The sequence below is a fragment of the Rattus norvegicus genome, chromosome 2 (genome assembly GCF_021556685.1).
Source record: "Rattus norvegicus strain SHRSP/BbbUtx chromosome 2, alternate assembly SHRSP_T2T, whole genome shotgun sequence".
Lineage (NCBI taxonomy): Eukaryota > Metazoa > Chordata > Mammalia > Rodentia > Muridae > Rattus > Rattus norvegicus.
The window spans coordinates 153,705-173,204 of record NC_141535.1 but is presented as its reverse complement, the minus strand read 5'-3'; the positions used below and the strand labels follow the sequence as shown (position 1 = coordinate 173,204).

Sequence of the window (19,500 nt, the reverse complement as noted above, 5' to 3'; positions counted from 1 at the left end):
CTCTGATTGGGTTACCTCACTCAGGATGATATTTTCCAGTTCCGACCATTTGCCTACGAATTTCATAAAGTCATTGTTTTGATAGCTGAGTAATATTCCACTGTGTACATGTACCACATTTTCTGTATCCATTCCTCTGTTGAAGGGCATCTGGGTTCTTTCCAGCTTCTGGCTATTATAAATAAGGCTGCGCTGAACACAGTGGAGCACGTGTCTTTTTTATATGTTGGGGCATCTTTTGGGTATCTGCCCAAGAGAGGTATAGCTGGATCCTCAGGCAGTTCAATGTCCAATTTTCTGAGGAACCTCCAGACTGATTTCCAGAATGGTTGTACCTGTCTGCAATCCCACCAACAATGGAGGAGTGTTCCTCTTTCTCCACATCCTCGCCAGCATCTGCTGTCACCTGAGTTTTTGATCTTAACCATTCTCACTGGTGTGAGGTGAAATCTCAGGGTTGTTTTGATTTGCATTTCCCTTATGACTAAAGATGTTGAACATTTCTTTAGGTGTTTCTCAGCCATTCGGCATTCCTCAGCTGTGAATTCTTTGCTTAGCTCTGAACCCCATTTTTTAATAGGGTTATTTGTCTCCTTGCGGTCTAACTTCTTGAGTTCTTTGTATATTTTGGATATAAGGCCTCTATCTGTTGTAGGATTGGTAAAGATCTTTTCCCAATCTGTTGGTTGCCGTTTTGTCCTAACCACAGTGTCCTTTGCCTTAAAGAAGCTTTGCAGTTTTATGAGATCCCATTTGTCGATTCTTGATCTTAGAGCATAAGCCATTGGTGTTTTGTTCAGGAAATTTTTTCCAGTGCCCATGTGTTCAAGATGCTGCCCTAGTTTTTCTTCTATAAGTTTGAGTGTTATCTGGTTTGATGTGGAGGTCCTTGATCCACTTGGACTTAAGCTTTGTACAGGGTGATAAGCATGGATCCATCTGCATGTTGACCTCCAGGTGAACCAGCACCATTGGCTGAAAATGCTATCTTTTTTCCATTTGATGGTTTTGGCTCCTTTGTCAAAAATCAAATGCCCATAGGTGTGTGGGTTCATTTCTGGGTCTTCAATTCTGTTCCATTGGTCTATCTGTCTGTCTCTGTACCAATACCATGCAGTTTTTATCACTCTTGCTCTGTAATACTGCTTGAGTTCAGGGATAGTGATTCCCCCTGAAGTCCTTTAATTGTTGAGGATAGTTTTAGCTATCCTGGGTTATTCCAGATGAATTTGCAAGTTGTTCTCTCTAACTCTTTGAAGAATTGGATTGGTATTTTGATGGGGATTGCATTGAATCTGTAGATCGCTTTTGGTAAAATGGCCATTTTTTCTATATTAATCCTGCCAATCCATGAGCATGGGAGATCTTTCCATCTTCTGAGGTCTTCTTCAATTTCTTTCTTCAGAGTCTTGAAGTTCTTATTGTACAAATCTTTTACTTGCTTGATTAAAGTCACACCGCGGTACTTTATATTATTTGGGTCTATTATGAAGGGTGTCATTTCCCTAATTTCTTTCTCGGCTTGTTTCTTTTTTGTGTAGAGGAAGGCTACTGATTTATTTGAGTTAATTTTATACCCAGCCAATTTGCTGAAGTTGTTTTTCAGCTTTAGTAGTTCTCTGGTGGAACTTTTGGGATCACTTAAATATACTATCATATCATCTGCAAATAATGATATTTTGACTTCTTCTTTTCCAATCTGTATCCCTTGACCTCCTTTTGTTGTCTGATTGCTCTGCCTAGAACTTCAAGAACTATATTGAATAAGTAGGGAGAGAGTGGGCAGCCTTGTCTAGTCTCTGATTTTAGTGGGATTGCTTCAAGTTTCTCTCCATTTAATTTAATGTTAGCAATTGGTTTGCTGTATATGGCTTTTACTATCTTTAAGTATGGGCCTTGAATTCCTATTCTTTCCAGGACTTTTATCATGAAGGGGTGTTGAATTTTGTCAAATGCTTTCTCAGCATCTAATGAAATGATCATGTGGTTTTGTTCTTTCAGTATGTTTATATAATGGATCACGTTGATGGTTTTCCGTATATTAAACCATCCCTGCATACCTGGGATGAAGCCTACTTGATCATGGTGGATGATTGTTTTGATGTGGTATTGGATTCGGTTTGCCAGAATTTTATTGAGTATTTTTGCATCGATATTCATAAGGGAAATTGGTCTGAAGTTCTCTTTCTTTGTTGGGTCTTTGTGTAATTGTGGCTTCATAGAAGGAATTCGGTAGCGCTCCACCTGTTTCAACTTTGTGGTATAGTTTGGATAATATTGGTATGAGGTCTTCTATGAAGGTCTGATAGAATTCTGCACTAAACCCGTCTGGACCTGGGCTCTTTTTGGTTGGGAGACCTATAATGGCTGCTTCTATTTCCTTAGGAGTTATGGGGTTGTTTAACTGGTTTATCTGTTCCTGATTTAACTTCGGTACCTGGTATCTGTCTAGGAAATTGTCCATTTCCTGAAGATTTTCAAGTTTTGTTGAATATAGGCTTTTATAGTAAGATCTGATGATTTTTTGAATTTCCTCTGAATCTGTAGTTATGTCTCCCTTTTCATTTCTGATTTTGTTAATTTGGACACACTCTCTGTGTCCTCTCGTTAGTCTGGCTAAGGGTTTATCTATCTTGTTGATTTTCTCAAAGAACCAACTTTTGGTTCTGTTGATTCTTTCAATGGTCCTTTTTGTTTCTAGTTGGTTGATTTCAGCTCTGAGTTTGATTATTTCCTGCCTTCTACTCCTCCTGGGTATATATGCTTCTTTTTGTTCTAGAGATTTTAGGTGTGCTGTCAAGCTGCTGACATATGCTCTTTCCTGTTTCTTTCTGCAGGCACTCAGCGCTATGAGTTTTTCTCTTAGCACAGCTTTCAATGTGTCCCATAAGTTTGGGTATGTTGTACCTTAATTTTCATTAAATTCTAAAAAGTTTTTAATTTCTTTCTTTATTTCTTCCTTGACCAGGTTATCATTGAGTAGAGCATTGTTCAATTTCCAGGTATATGTGGGCATTCTTCCCTTGTTGTTATTGAAGACCAGTTTTAGGCCGTGGTGGTCTGATAGCACGCATGGGATTATTTGTATTTTTCTGTACCTGTTGAGGCCCGTTTTTGACCAATTATATGGTCATTTTTGGAGAAAGTACCATGAGGAGCTGAAAGAAGGTATATCCTTTTGCTTTACGATAGAATGTACCATAAATATCTGTTAAGTCCATTTGGCTCATGACTTCTCTTAGTCTATCTACGTCTCTGTTTAATTTCTGTTTCCATGATCTGTCCATTGATGAGAGTGGGGTGTTGAAGTCTCCTACTATTATTGTGTGAGGTGCAATGTGTGTTTTGAGCTTTCGTAAGGTTTCTTTTACGTATGTAGTTGCCCTTGCATTTGGGGCATAGAATTGAGAGTTCATCTTGGTGGATTTTTCCTTTGATGAATATGAAGTGTCCTTCCTTATCTTTTTTGATGACTTTTAGTTGAAAATTGATTTTATTTGATATTAGAATGGCTACTCCAGCTTGCTTCTTCTGACCATTTGCTTGGAAAGTTGTTTTCCAGCCTTTCACTCTGAGGTAGTGTCTGTCTTTGTCTCTGAGGTGTGTTTTCTGTAGGCAGCAGAATGCAGGGTCCTCATTGCGTATCCAGTTTGTTAATCTATGTCTTTTTATTGGGGAGTTGAGGCCATTGATATTGAGAGATATTAAGGAATAGTGATTATTGCTTCCTGTTATATTCATATTTGGATGTGAGGTTATGTTTGTGTGCTTTCATTCTCTTTGTTTTGTTGCCAAGACAATTAGTTTCTTGCTTCTTCTAGGGTATAGCTTGCCTCCTTATGTTGGGCTTTACCATTTATTATCCTTTGTAGTGCTGGATTTGTAGAAAGATATTGTGTAAATTTGGTTTTGTCATGGAATATCTTGGTTTCTCCATCTATGTTAATTGAGAGTTTTGCAGGATACAGTAACCTGGGCTGGCATTTGTGTTCTCTTAGTGTCTGTATGACATCTGTCCAGGATCTTCTGGCTTTCATAGTTTCTGGCAAAATGTCTGTTGTAATTCTGATAGGTCTGCCTTTATATGTTACTTGACCTTCTTCCCTTACTGCTTTTAATATTCTTTTTTTATTTTGTGCGTTTGGTGTTTTGTTTGTATAGTTTTCAAAGGGATTCTAAGTCTGTTATGATATGCTTTTTACTCTGCACTGGCAGGATAGAATCCTGTGAGAAATCACTAAAGTGTTTTGAGGACATTCCCCAAATGATGGACATAATGTGTTGTAGATTTATGAGTTCATGTCTAATTTACTTTTAAGCTTAAGTTTTTGACGTCATCATTGATAGTTTCTCTGTTAATGCTGCAGAATATAGAGAAGTTGTGGGCTGATTTATTTTGTGCATTTTATTTTAGACACTGTTTCTCACTGATGCTCACCTGAGATGAGCAAACACCATACAATTAGCTTTGGAAACCCAATCACCTCAAACAAGGTGGTTTTTACCTACAAGTCTAGCTTTATAATTGATGACTTGTCAATACAGAACCATTGCTTCCTAATGAGTCAGCATAGTAAGGAGGACACATTGTCATTGCAAAAGTTGCTTGGAATAGGAAGAAAAACCTCATTTTTTGAACTATGCCTCATCATGTTATTTGTATCCTAATCCATTGCCCTCTTCCCTTTAGACAAAGTCTTATTTAAATAAACAGACAAGTCTTGTGGAGTGGGGAACCTCTCTATAGATAAGACCACAGAGACATCTATAAACTATTTCTTTTCTGGTGATCGCTATGGATTAGCAGAAATTTATGCTTTTATACCATGACACCTCATACAGTATAATCCTATAAATGATTTGTAGTAATTTTCCACATACTACATGGTTCTTGTTGCTATCAATGAGGTCCAAATGCTGGAGTTTTTTCCTATACTACTTTTAGGAGGAATTTGTGATATATATGTTCAGAATTTGAGTATGAATTTTCAGAATTTTTTCTACTAAAAATGTTTTATTTTATTTTACTAATATGCATGTGTATGTAGTAGGTGCTTGGTGGTGATGGTTGGTATGCACACATGTGAATGAAGGTGCTGGCATCCAGAGAATGTGTCTGAGCTCCTGGAGCTGAGTCAGGTGGTTGTGAGCTGCTAGATGTTTTTGCTTTGGCCAAACTCTGATCCTCTTCAAGAGTATTATATTCTCTTCTCTACTGAAGCATCTCTTCAGTCCTGGAAAAAAATTTTTGTTCATTTTCCTTGTTTGTTTTTTGTTTTTGTTTTGTTTTTTTCTTGAACACAGGTTCTCACTTTGTGTTAGTTTTCTGTCTAAGCTCCACTCCCACAGTTACTTGGTAACAGCCAGGTATGCCTGGCACTGTAAAAGGGGATGCTTGTACCCTCCTCATTCTCTTACTCTCTTCCTTTCTTGCTTCTTGTTCTTGCCCTGCTTCCCCTCTTCCCCTTTGTCCCTTCTCTCCCCATTCTCCTCGCCCCTTCCCTCCACATGCTCATGGCCGGTCTTTACTCCTCTCCTCTTCTACTCTTCTCTCATTAAACATTTCCGCATGGAACCTTGTTGTCCCATTGTGGTTTGTCTGGACGCGAAATGAGATTTCTACCCCAACATTATGTAGTCGTGGCTGGACTGAAACACTCTTTGCTACCCAATCACATGTACAGTTAATGGCAATTTGATATATGTTCATGATAATACTTGAGTATGTGAAACAAGATTCTTGTTGGTTTGAGTGAAATATGAACGTGTACATATGAATATGCTCTCCATGTTTATGTCAGCTCAATCTAGGCTATAGTCATCATAAAGGAGGGAACCTCGATTGAGAAAATGCTTCCCCATAAGATCAGGTTTTAATCAAGTTTATAGGGTCTTATTTCAGTGATTTATACAGGAGGTCCCAGGCTGTTGTGGGTGTGGCCACCCCTGGCCTGTTGGTCCTGGGCTGTATAAGAAAGCAAGCTGAGGAAGCCAGTAAGCAGCACCACTGGTTGACCACTGTACCAGTTCCTGCTTCTAGGTTGCTACCATTTTGGGTTCCTTTCCCAAGTTCCTTCAGTGATGGATTACCAAGTAGAAGTGTAAGGCAAATACACTCTTTCCTCTGCAACTTGCTTCAGTGTTTCATCACAGTGATAATAACCCTAACTAGGGCAATGAGTATCAATGCAAGTGTGGAGAAATGTATCACTTGCCTTGTATTTGGCCTTTTAGTAGAAGTTGTCGGGCGTTTAATTTCCGGAAAACTTGATTTGATTACTTCTAGTTTGTTCTTATTTCTTTTTTTAAACTTAATTTATTTATATTATGTATGTGAGTATACTGTCACTCTCTTCAGACACACCAGAAGAGGGCATCAGATTTCATTACAGAGCTGATCTGAGCTACCATGTGGTTGCTGGGAATTGAACTCAGGACCTCTGGAAGAGCAGTCAGGGCTCTTACACACTGAGACTTCTCTCCAGCCTCAGTTCTTATTGGTAATATAGAGATCAGTATATTTGGAAGATTCTTCAACTCCAGTTCTCATTCCTTTCGTGTGGGGTTTGCTAAAATTATGGCTGCTCTTCAGCCACTCCTCTGGAGTTGACAGATTATTCTCAGAGAGGAAAGAATCCCATTGGGGAGAAGTAGCAGGTATTTGTAAATTTTGTTCTCTTCAGATATTTATTTCACTAATTTCCACTACTTTGGAAGTGACTTTGCCTTGGGACAATGTTTTATAGAAAACACAGTTTTAGTTTCTTGTGGGGCTTGCTTGGTTTTCTGTTTTTCCTTAATTATTGACACCAAACTGACAGCCTCTTCAATGACAGGCGAGTGCTGCACCCCTGATGCATATCCATATCTTTCTCAGTGTCAGACTTGGTACCCTCCTTGTTACACCATCAATAATGATTTTCTCACTGGCTTTTCACAGCAGAAATTTTAGTGAGCATACTGTGCTCTTAAATGAATAATCAAATGAATTGTTATTATTTTTTATTTCTCATTTATTTTTCTTTTATTTGTTCATTTTTTTTTAAGAACTGAGACTAGGCTTCTGTAGTTGAGGCTGGTCCTGAGTTCATTATATAGATAGGGCTGGCCTTGAACTTCTGATTCTCCTCATTGTACCTCCCAGACACTGAAATTAAAGGTGTAATACACCATACCTGCCTTTAAGTTTGAAGATATATTTTATTATTTGTAGAGAAATGGCAAGAGGACACTGTTCCCAGCTTGCCAGCTTGCAGGCAACCTAGGGTGTTTGTCATTCTTAGCAAACTGAGACCAAGGAAGCAGACTTTCTCAAGCAGAGAATCCTGGTGCTCTGCCAAGTAAGCTGCAAACCTGAGGAAGAGACCTTCCTGTTGCTTTTCCCATGAGAAAGTAACTTTGTTTATAGTGTAATAGACATCTTGATGGGAAGCATGGTGGTGAGCAGAAGCAGAGAGAGCAAACTGGATATACAACATTCTTTACCTCTCAAAGTTTCCCTCCTGGGACATGCTTCTTGCAGCAAGGCCATACCTCTTAATCCCTTCCAAATAGCACCACCAGCTAGGTGTCTAAATATCAGAGTCTGTTAGGACATTCTCATGCATATGACTACATGTTGTTACATTTAATGACTGCCACATACACATTTGCAGAATGTTCAAATCATTTGCTGTTAAAAGTATGTGTATAGATTCAGAGTTTCTTTGAACCAGTCATTATGCAATAGGAATTTCTTTGGCTCTTAAGGGATGAAGACTAGCAAATAAGCCTCTTAAGGAGAATTTATGAGATACATCTGGCAATTCTGGGCTTGATATGGAACACACCATGGAACACTCTGGTACCAGCCTAGAGCAAATTTAAGAGCAAAGTCCACAGAATTAGAAATTTATTCTCAGGGCCTTTTACATAGGCCCCTAAAACATTTGAATTGTCTTTCTCACTCTAGGGATTTAGCTGAAAATGTCTGTTTGTCTTTAGCCATTTTTCATGTATATAATATGTCGTTAATACAAATGTCAGAAAGAGAAACCAAATCAAAAGGCATTTCAAAAACTAAGAATCATGTGTGTGGAAAAAATGTGTTTTAAGATTAAAGATTCTTACAAATCTTACCAAAGCTAGTTTGACTTTGATAGTGAAGGCTTCATATAATAGTCTTTGATATAATCTTAGAGAATTACAGAAAGCAATGTAAATATTGCATTAATTTATGAAAGTTAATACAGTGGTGGCCTAACTTGTACCTGGAAAATTTAACTTTGTGCCTCTTTTGATACAACAATGACTTAACTAGTTAGTGCCTAGGCTGGAAGCTTGAGACATGCCAGGATCTGGTAATCTTGGTGTTGTATAGTACAGTTAAGTGTTGCATTAAGAATGCCAGTGTTTTCTGTCCTCTGACCTTGTCTTCCCTTCCTGCCCTCATGGCTCTGCTCTTGTCTGCCTGCTTCTACCCAGTCTCCAGGCCCTCACCACCCCCAAACCTTCTTACCCCTGATCTCTTGCATGTAATCATTTCTCAAGAGCACATCTTGGCTTGGGTCTGCAGTAAGTAATACTTCCTTAATGTATTTCGTTTCAACCTCATGTATTAAATTTGTTATCACACTAAGAAGTCCCTTATGTAGATCTTTTAATGAAGTTCTTGGGGGTGCATTTTGCTTAGTAGATGTATTATACTATGTGTGTTTTCTTGAGTTGTTTGTATGACACAGTTTAAGAATCATTTTAGGTCAGATGATGAAGGAAATATTTTAATAGATTGTTTAACTAATTAATGGTAATGAGTAAGTGACAGTTGGATTTATTGAAGTTTTATGCAAAGAGGATATTAAGTGTTATTCAGGAGCGCATAGATTCCCCATTTACCCCTCTTCAAGTAGAAAGTTGGAAAGTGTTTAAATATGAGACTAAAAGTGTAGGGAGGATGTTCTCTGGACAGACTGCACTGATAAAGCAACCTGAAAATAACACATTTTGATAAGGTTTACTTGGGATTATACTTTTGTCTTTCATTAATTGGACATTTGAGTTTTCAACTTTCCCATTTCCCTTGATAAAATATCAATGAAGAGTAGGTTATGGTATAAAACTGATTTATTTTCTTCTCTCCATACAGAATCTCTTCCTACCATGAGGAGGTGTTGTTGGAGGACAAAATCTGAAAATCATGGCTGGGAAAAAGGATGTGTTTTAATGAATAAAGGTATTTACATATCAAGATAATTTTTGTTCATTTTAGTTTACAATATGGCTTCAGGTAGAATATATTTTCACTGCTCAAAAATTCTAACCTTTAAAGTTAATTTTACTCTCAAAAATTTTGTTCAGAAGAAGTAGATATTCTTGCACAGAACAATTTAATATATTTTTGTTTAGCTCAGCATTGCTAGTAATACTGAGAATTAGGAAAAACATATAAGTATCTAGTATAAAGTGTTATTAGTCAATCATCTGTATATAGCAAACCATTTTCTTTTTATGTTTCTAATTTTTGAAAAATACAAAGAATATAAAAAAAATTACTAATCAGTAAAAGTACGTTGTTTGCAGTTTGGACAAATATACCACCAGTTGTCACCTATAACTTCACTTTAAAGGCAAACTAATCTTTACTATATTAATCTTGCCAATCCATGAACTTGGGAGATCTTTCCATCTTCTGAGATCTTCTTCAATTTCTTTCTTCAGAGGCTTGAAGTTCTTATCATACAGGTCTTTCTCTTGCTTGGTTAAAGTCACACTGAGGTATTTTATATTATTTGGGACTATTATGAAGGGTGTCATTTCCCTAATTTCTTTCTCTCCTTGTTTCTCTTTTGTGTAGAGGAAGACTACTGATTTGTTTGAGTTAATTTTATACCCAGCCACTTTGCTGAAGGTGTTTATCAGTTTAGTAGTTCTCTGGTGGAACGTTTGGGATCACTTAAGTATACAATCATATTGTCTCCAAATTAAGATATTTTGACTTCTCCCTTTCCAATCTGTATCTGTTTGACCTCCTTTTGTTCTCTGATTGCTCTGGCTAGAACTTCAAGAACTATATTGAATAAGTAGGGAGAGAGTGGGCAGCCTTGTCTAGTCCCTGATTTTAGTGGGATTGCTTCAAGTTGCTCTTCATTTAGTTTAATACTTGCTACTGGTTTACTCTATATGGCTTTTACTATCTTTAGGTATGGGCCTTGAATTCCTGTTCTTTCCAGGAACTTTATCACGAAGGGGTGTTGTATTTTGTCAAAGTCTTTCTCAGCCTCTAATGAAATGATCATGTGGTTTTCATCTTTCACTTTGTTTATATAGTGGATTACGTCGATGGTTTTCCGTGTGTTAAACCATCCCTGAATCGCTGGAATGAAGCCTACTTGGTGATGATGGATGATTGTTTTGATATGCTCCTGGATGCAGTTTGCAAGAATTTTATTGAGTATTTTTTGTTGATATTCATAACGGAAATTGGTCTGAAGTTCTCTTTTTTTGTTGGGTCATTGTATGGTTTAGGTATGAGAGTAATTGTGGCTTCCGAGAAGGAATTCGGTAGTGCTCCACCTGTTTAAATTTCATGGAATACTTTGGATAGTATTGGTATGAGGTCTTCTATGAAGGTCTGATAGAATTCTGCACTGAACCAATCTGGACCTGGGCTCTTTTTGGTTGGGAGACTTTTAATGACTGCTTCAGATTCAGTGCAATCCCCATCAAAATTCCTAGAGAATTCTTCATAGAGCTAGACAGAAAGATTTGCAAATTCGTCCGGAATAACAAAAAAGCCCAGGGAAGCTAAAACTATCCTCAACAATAAAAAGACTTCCAGGGAAATCATTATCCCTGAACTCAAGAAGTATTAGAGAGCAATAGTGATAAAAACTGTATGGTACTGGTATAGAGACAGACAGATAGACCAGTGGAATAGAATTGAAGACCCAGAAATGAACCCACGCACCTATGGTCACTTGAGTTTTCACAATGGAGCCAAGGAAAAAAGATAGCATTTTCAGCACATGATGCTGGTTCAAAGGGAGGTAATCATGTAGAAGAATGTACATCTATCCATTCTTATCACCCTGTACAAAGTTTAAGTACAAGTAGATCAAACCAGATACACTCAAACTTACTGAAGAAGAAGTGGGGAAAAACCTCGAACATATGGGCACTGGAGAAAATTTCCTGAACAAAACACCAATAGCTTATGCTCTAAGATCAAGAATCGACAAATGGGATCTCATAAATCTGCAAATCTTCTGTAAGCCAAAGGACACAGTTGTACGGACAAAATGGCAACCAACAGATTGGGAAAAGATCTTTACTAATTCTAAGACCAATAGAGGGCTTATATCCAAAATATACAAATAACTGATGAAATTAGACTGCAGGGAGACAAATAACCGTATTAAAAAATAGGGCTCAGAGCTAAACAAAGAATTCATAGCTGAGGAATGCTGAATGACTGAGACACACCTAAAGAAATGTTCAACATCTTTAATCATAAGGGAAACGCAAATCAAAACAACCCTGAGATTCCACCTCACACCAGTGACTGGCTAAGATCAAAAACTCAGGTGACAGCAGAAGCTAGTGAGGATTTACAGAAAGAGGAACACTCCTCCATTGTTGGTGGGTTTACAGACTGGTACAACAATTCTGGAAATCAGTCTGGAGGTTCCTCAGAAAATTGGACATTGAACTACCTTAGGACCCAGCTATACCTCTCTTGGGCAGATACCCAAAAGAGACGCTAACACATAACAAAGATACTTGCTCCACTCTGTTTAAAGCAGCCTCATTTATAATAGCCAGAAGCTGGAAAGAACCCAGATCCCTTCAACAGAGGAATGGATACAAAAAAATGTGGTACATCTACACAATGGAATACTACTCAGCTATCAAAAACAATGACTTTATGAAATTCATAGGCAACTGGATAGAACTCGAAAATATCATCCTGAGTGAGGTAAGCCAGTCACAGAGAAACACACATGGTATGCAGTCATTGATAAGTGGATATTAATCCAAATGTTTGAATTACCCTAGATGCACAGAACACATGAAACCCAAGAAGGATGACCAAAATACGAATGCTTCACTCCTTCTTAAAAGGGGCACAAGATAACCCTAGGGAGGGAATAGGGAGGCAAAGTTGAGAATAGAAACTGAAGAAACACCCATTCAGAGCCTGCCCCACGTGTGGCCCATACATATACAGCCACCAAATGAGATAAGATGGATGAAGCAAAGAAGTGCAGGCCGACAGGAACTGGATGTAGATCTCTCCTGAGAGACACACCCAGAATACAGCAAATACATAGGCGAATGCCAGCAGCAAATCACTGAACTGAGAATGGGAACCCCATTGAAGAAATCTTAGACAGAACTTAAAAAGCTTGAAGGGGCTTGAGATCCCATATGAACAACAGTGCCAACCAACCAGAGCTTCCAGGGACTAAGCCTGTACCCAAAGAGTATACATGGACTGACCCTGTGCTCCAACTGCATAGGTAGCAATGAATAGTCGAGTAAGAGCACCAGTGGAAGGGGAAGCCCTTGGTCCTGACAAGGCTGAATCCCCAGTGAATGTGATTGTTGGGGGGAGGGTCGTAATGGGGGGAGGATGGGGAGGGGAACACCCATATAAAAGGTGAGGGGGAGGTGTTAGGGGGATGTTGGCCTGGAAACCAGGAAAGGGAATAACAATTGAAATGTAAATAAGAAATACCCAAGTTAATAAAGATGGAGAAAAAAAAGCAAACTAATCAAAATAGTGTAAAAAAACATGAAATTTTATTCGTAAGTGTGCTGGGACTTTGAAGTTATTTTGTGGCAGGGAGTTGTACCTACTGTTTATTGGAATGTCTTTTCTTGGTTGTAGGATGAGCACCTGGCTGCCTTGTTCCAGAAGCAGGAGGAACCTGTTTGTTCTGTTAAGCAGGAGGATGGGACACTGCAATATTTAGAGGAATTGCTACTATATTAATGGTTAGAGATGTTGAGTGCTTTTTACTGGTTTTGTGCCCAATTTTATCATGAACTTTATAGATTAAGAAAATTTTGTTTTAATCTTCAATTACTTATAGTCTGACTTATTTGCTTTTCTGTGGCTATAATGAAATACCATGACCAAGTCAGTTTTTGGAAGAGTTTATTTTGGTTGGGCTTCTATGAGACCATCATGGCAGGGCACTGAGAGATCACATGTTAAACCCCAAATATGAAGCAGAGAGAGTGAACAGGAAAAGGGCTAGTCTATATACTAGCCTCAGAGCTAGCCCCTAGCAAGGTATAGCCTGTAAAGTCACCACCAGGTTTCAGACTTTTGAGCCTATGGGAGATATACTCATTCAAACCACCACATTTCCCTCCCAGGCTCCAAAGGCCATTGTTATAATATGAAGTATATTTAATCCTACTTCAGAAGTCCCCATGGTCTCCCACAGTCTCGATAAAACCCTGTGAATTTGAAAAGTGAATTAATTTCAACATACAATGGAAAACATATATATTACTATTTCCTAAAAGGAGGAATGGGGGCATATTCAGAAAACGCTGGACCAAGAAAGACTGATAAGGCAGCATGTAAACATCAAGTCCCCTAGGTCAGACTTCCCACCTCTGGGTCATGGCCCATTTACAGGGGCTCCCTAAGTCCATCTGTAAACATATATTTACATTATGATTCATGACAGTAGCAAAATTACAGTTATGATGAAGCAACAAAGATAATTTTATGGTTGGGGTTCACCACAACACAAGGAATTGCATTAAAGAGTCACAGCTATAGGAAGGTTGAGAACCAGGGCTCTAGCTTAATATCTGAAATCAGAGGCTTAGATGGCACCATCCCTCCATCTTTCTGCCTGTAAAATATATCTCTTCCAGACTGGTTCTATCCCATGTAAGCAACTCTCCTTGGAAGAAATCACAGCTTTGGCGCTTCCAACACCTTGGAGTCTGTACAAGTATCCCAGGCTTCACTTCATCTCTCAAGGTCTTCATGCAGGAACTCAGGATTATGGTTGACCCTGAGGTCCTTTGGGGTGCATGCTTGTGTTTTCCTAGAGAAAGATCTGGTTTTTTTGCTTGAGAAAGGGTACATACATAGCAGAGAACATTTTTAGATTTGACAAAGAAGGTCAGGAAAGGGCCATAATTGTCAGTCTAGAAAGGGTATCACCGAGTTACCCCTTTGTGTTGGTTGCCTCTTCTACCAGCTCTACCTACTCTTGCTGGGTCTAGTCTCTGGAATGAATGAGTAGTTTGTCCTGTGGGTTGGTGAAGATATTTGGAAATTTTAATTTTTATATAGTTTTAGCTATGAACTCCCTGTCTGAAGACTCATCTGCTGTGGTGATTTGAATAGGAATGACCACCATAGGCTCATATGCTTGAATGCTTGTCGTATAAGGAGTGGCACTATTAGGAGGTGGGGCCTTGTTGGAGTATGTGTGGCCATGTTGGAGGAAGTGGGTCACTGGGAAAGTGGGCTGTGAGGTCTTTATATTCAAGCTATGACCAGTGTCGACACAGTCTCCTGCTCCTGCCTTCAGATGAAGATGTAGGACTCTCAGCCCCTTCTCCAGCATGATGCCTCCCTGAATGCTGCTGTGCTTCCCGCCATGGTGATAATGGACTAAACTTCTGAGAGTGTATGCCAGCCCAATGTCAGTTTTCCTTATCAAAGTTGACTCAGTAACAGTGTCTCTTCACAGCAATAAAACTGTAAGATACCTATTCACCTACTTTTTTTTGCCCAGTGAGAATGTTCCATCTGTTTCTGGCCCCCAATTATTTATTTATTTAATTAATTTTATTTTCTTTTTTTTTATACCAAATAATTTCTTTCTGAGTTTTCATTTACCCAATCTAGATTTATTCCTTTCTGATCATTTTAGCACTTGTCTTTCTTTATTGAGTATTACTACCCAAATTTTTCTTATTTTGAGTCTTCTTGATGGTCATAGTTGTGTACGTTTGCCCCCAAATGACAGCAAATTGCTATCAATATGTATGTCAGTGTCATTTTTTTTAATCCATGCAGTTGACTGATACATATTTGTCATTTAAGGTATCTTCATATATTACTGTGCTTGATTGCCTGGTTGTCTTCATACTGGTTTAGATGAATTCACCTTGTTTCTCTGGGTCCATGGCTAATCAATTAATTAATTAACTAATCAATTAACATGAGTACACTGTAGTGGTCTTCAGACACATCAGGGTAGGGCATCAGATCCCATTACAGATGGTTGTGAGTCACCATGTGGTTTTTGGGAATTGAACTCAGGACCTCTTATCCACTGAGCTATCTCTCCTGCCCAGGTCCATGCCTCTTAAGGTATGTGCAATATTAGCCCTCTTTAGTCCTTACTATAGTTCCTTGTTATATAGACACAAGGTAAAGCTACATTTTCATTACTGTATTAATTGTACTGTTGTTGTCTCTGTGATGACTGAATCTAACTATTTTATTTATTCGTTGAATTAAAGTTAAGTACTAATCAATCAAGATATTTGACTAAGGAGAGCAGATCATACTGTTTATAATTACAAGTTTTGCTGGTAAAGTGTTACTTCAGAGTGGATCCTGGTACAGCTTTTAGAGTTAGCCTATAGAAAATGCAAAAATTTTCTTCACAATACCTTGGCAAATTTAATTTCTTAGACTTTGGTCATATATACTCTGAGAAGCTAAGAATGTTAAAAACAAAATCACTGCTTTTTATATTCACTACTTAAGAAACTCTTCAATTTTCTATATCACCTTATGTGGGGGAAAGTGAAGGAGGAACAGATTGCAGTGGTACTATTTTAATTCTTATATTTGGTCTGAAGTTTCTTTTATCTTTGTTTCCTTCTGGTGTTTGTTTTAGGACATTAAGGTCCTTTCAGGTTCTTTCACTAGTAGGGAGGGGCTGACTGTACAAAGACCCTTGGTTTTTGTGTTTTGAGCCCTTTAGGTCTTTTGACTGTCCTGTATAGCCTTCATCCTGTGTATTGATCTTACACAGCCTGCAGTGTAAGCAGTTGAGAGAGCTGGTCTTGCTGCCTGTGTCCTGTGCCCTGTTTAGAAGTGGAGGGATGTTGGAAATCAAAGTGTGCATGGGAAGGTTGACTTGGGAGAGAGATGCCTAGACCAGCCCATTGTTATCTGGGAGAAAGCTTTGGAAAGATACCTGCTGTGTTTTCAGTTGCAAATTTTCAGTTGTGAAGGCCTCATCTCAGGCAACCTTGACTTCCTGTCCTTTTTTTTTTCTCACACTCAGGGAACCACAACTGTGTTGTGGCATTGGCGCCACCTTGTGTCCCAGCTCAGGGCTGGTGTGGTATCTCTGGTTGCCTAGGTTTGCTTGGGGCTTGGGCAGGGAGCATCTCAGTTAGCTCTCTGTACACCCTTTAGACTCATGCTTAATTAACACCCTGAAGCAGCTTTAGAGTGAAGCCCTAGTTGTTAATATTCAGTGGACCGGGGGTGGATTTCTGTATCCGGCTACTTTGGTTCTAAGCCAGACATGGGTTTGTCAATTTGTTACTAAAATTTCCAACACTAACAGCCCATGTAAAAGAAACACAATCCAAATATTTTAATTATAAGTTATATGCCTAGATTGGGCATATCTAATACAATACTAACTTATTTCCCAATTCTAAGACTCCTTATTACTTCTGGTTTCTCCCAGCCACATGATTCTGGTGCATAGTGGCTTCCTTCTCTCCCCTTCCTTCATTCTTTTTCTCCTTCTACCTGCCACCCCCTCCTGAGCCTCAAGTACCACCTTTCCTATCCAGTACCCAATCATAGACTCTAACCTTTTATTGACCTATTAAAGTGGAGAGAAGGTTCACATAGCATCACCTAAGTACATGATGCTCTGCTTGTGGGGTGGGGGCAACCCCTCTTGAGGAACCAATATGAACAATAATATACAAGCAGCATCAAGCCAAACCACTACAGTTTACTCGTAAGATCTCAGTTTTTAGTACAAAATCCTATTGGATTATTATGTTAGTTGTTTAAATGTGTATCTTACTATATTTCTTACACAGCTGTTTTCCAAATGTGGGTTTGTCTGGTGTTCTGTACCAGCATAGAGTATTCATAGTTAACAGTGTATTTTCTTGCCACCAATACATAAATCTTTGTTGGATATGCTAAAGAGTCATAATGGTTTTACACAGGAAAGCTAATTGTCAGAATTTTGTTTTGTTTTTGAGTCAGGGTTTTCTGTATAGCCCTGGCTGTCCTGGAACTCACTTTGTAGACCAGGCTGCCTTCAGACTTACAGAGATGTGCCTACCCTCTGTCTCTGAATGCTAGGGTTTAAGTCCTGTGCCCAGCTTGATATTTTTCTTTGTCATTCTCTCTCTCCCTCTCTCTCTCTCTCTCTCTCTCTCTCTCTCTTTTTTTTTTTTTTTTTTTTTTTTTTTTTTTTTTTTTGCCCCAGTCAATGGATTTTATTTGGTCACAGGGTCACAGGCCAGGTATGGCTCCAGCCTTATTTGACCTTCTTCTTTGGGGCTCAGGTTGTTGGAGTGGCCGAACTTCTTGTAGCAGTTGACTACGCTGTGTGCAGGCATGAGTAGCACTTGTGGCAGATCATCTTGTCACAATTGTAATTCTGGACGAGGTGATAAAGGGATGACTCGATGATGCCACTGTGCAGACGCAGCACCAGGTGCAAGGTTGACTCTTTCTGGATGTTGTAGTTGGACAGGGTGTGGCCATCCTCCAACTGTTTGCCAGCGAATATCAGCTCTGCTAGTCAGTGGGATGCCTTACTTGTCTTGGATCATTATTGATGGTGTCACTGGGCTCAATCTCAAGAGTAATGGTCTTGCCCATTAGGGTCTTCATGAAGATCTCCATGTTGGCATCTGCTACTTGTTGAAGAGAAAGAGTGGTTTGGGGTTTTTGGGTTTTTTTGTTGTTTGTTTTGTTTTTTCTTTTAATACTTAGATCATTTTGTTCACTTCTCGGTGTTTGTTGAGGGCTGCTATAATTTGCATTTTAAATACATTTACCTGGATCTTCAGTGCTTGCTCTGTCCTTTATGTTAACAGGCAGGTGTACTTTGATTTGGGACTGAATAGACTTTATTTTAATTGTTTCCAGTCTGTGTTCTTCTTTCACTGGCCTTTTATGAGTCAGTTTTTCACAGAATTGGCTGTCACAATGCAGGAAAGATTCGGCCAGAGCTTGAGATAGGTAGAAATGGGTGGCAGTTTTAGGACCTGTACTATCATATTTTGGAACACCAGGGGGTTTATTAGAAGTACTATTATTATAATGTAGTGTTATACTAATAGTTGGGTTATAATAATCCTTATTAACAATCTCTGGTTATTCTAAGTCAGTAATTTTCCTTATGAGAAAATATTTGCTTTCATCTCCATAAATATAATAGTAATGTGGCAGAACTAGTAAGAGCTAATAATGAAATAAGAGCTAATAATGTGTATATAGACTGTTTTTTGTGAACTACTTTTTGAAATATGTCGAATTATAACAGCAGTATTGTTGGTATCAGGAATTGCCTTGAGCAGCAACACCATTTGGTAACTGTTGACATGGCAACAGCCCTACTTTCCCAGTATTCCTTTGGTCCAAATCCCAACTCCATGTGGGAGTAGTTATGTCATATTCCAAATGAAAGGCAGACTTCTTCTGCCCTCATGCTCTCTCATCTCTTCATTCTTTTCTCTTCTTTCTCTTGCCCCTTTCCCTTGTCTTGTTCTCCCATTAAATCTCACCAAGTGGAACTGTGTTAGTTTTGTGTGCTCTATTTGGATGGGTGTGGTGGGTATTTTATTACAACGAGATTTTAATAACAACAAGTATGATAATTTAAGAGCTTGGAAATCAGACTGACTGGAAATAAATTCCAATTTGGGCACTCACCAGCTGTTGAACTTATATTACTAATATAAAAGTTGTGGGTGATAGTAATTTTTCCCTATAGTGTTGTGAGAATTAATCTAACTCCTTGTGTTTTATTACTTATCAAGAACATTGAGTAGTAGTAGCCATTGTAATTGTTTCATTAAATAAAATGTGTAGAGTTGTGCAGAATGGAGTTTATCAAAGCTAAATAGGTGAAACTACACATAACTAAGATGTATAATAAGATTATCTTATAAAATTATAATCTTAAAGGAAGAAGGTTAGAATGTAGAATAGGAAATAATGCTATGCTATTGTTAGAAGTGATTTAACATTCTATCAGAAAACTGAAGAAATGGAAATTCATCTATTGAGGTGGTGTACAGTCCATAATATATTCTACATTATGTTAACATTATTCTTAAATGTGATTTTTTAAAAATAACTAAATATGATTTTAATGAGAAGAATTAGTTTGGGTTTGAATGCTCTTTTTTTCCGTTTAGGCAATATGTCAGTATTGAGGGCACCTAGACATCAGAGCTCTGGAAGGCATGTTGATGCTGTTTTCTTCTTTGTCTCCTGGGTGTAAGAAGTATAACAGATCTTAACGATCTGTATTTTTG

General features: G+C 38.4%; 1 pseudogene; it reads right to left on the bottom strand.

Annotated features, from left to right (window-relative positions):
• The window catches only part of LOC148006609 (uncharacterized), a 2,902,548-nt pseudogene that overhangs the window by 2,778,619 nt on the left and 104,429 nt on the right, over nucleotides 1–19,500 (bottom strand).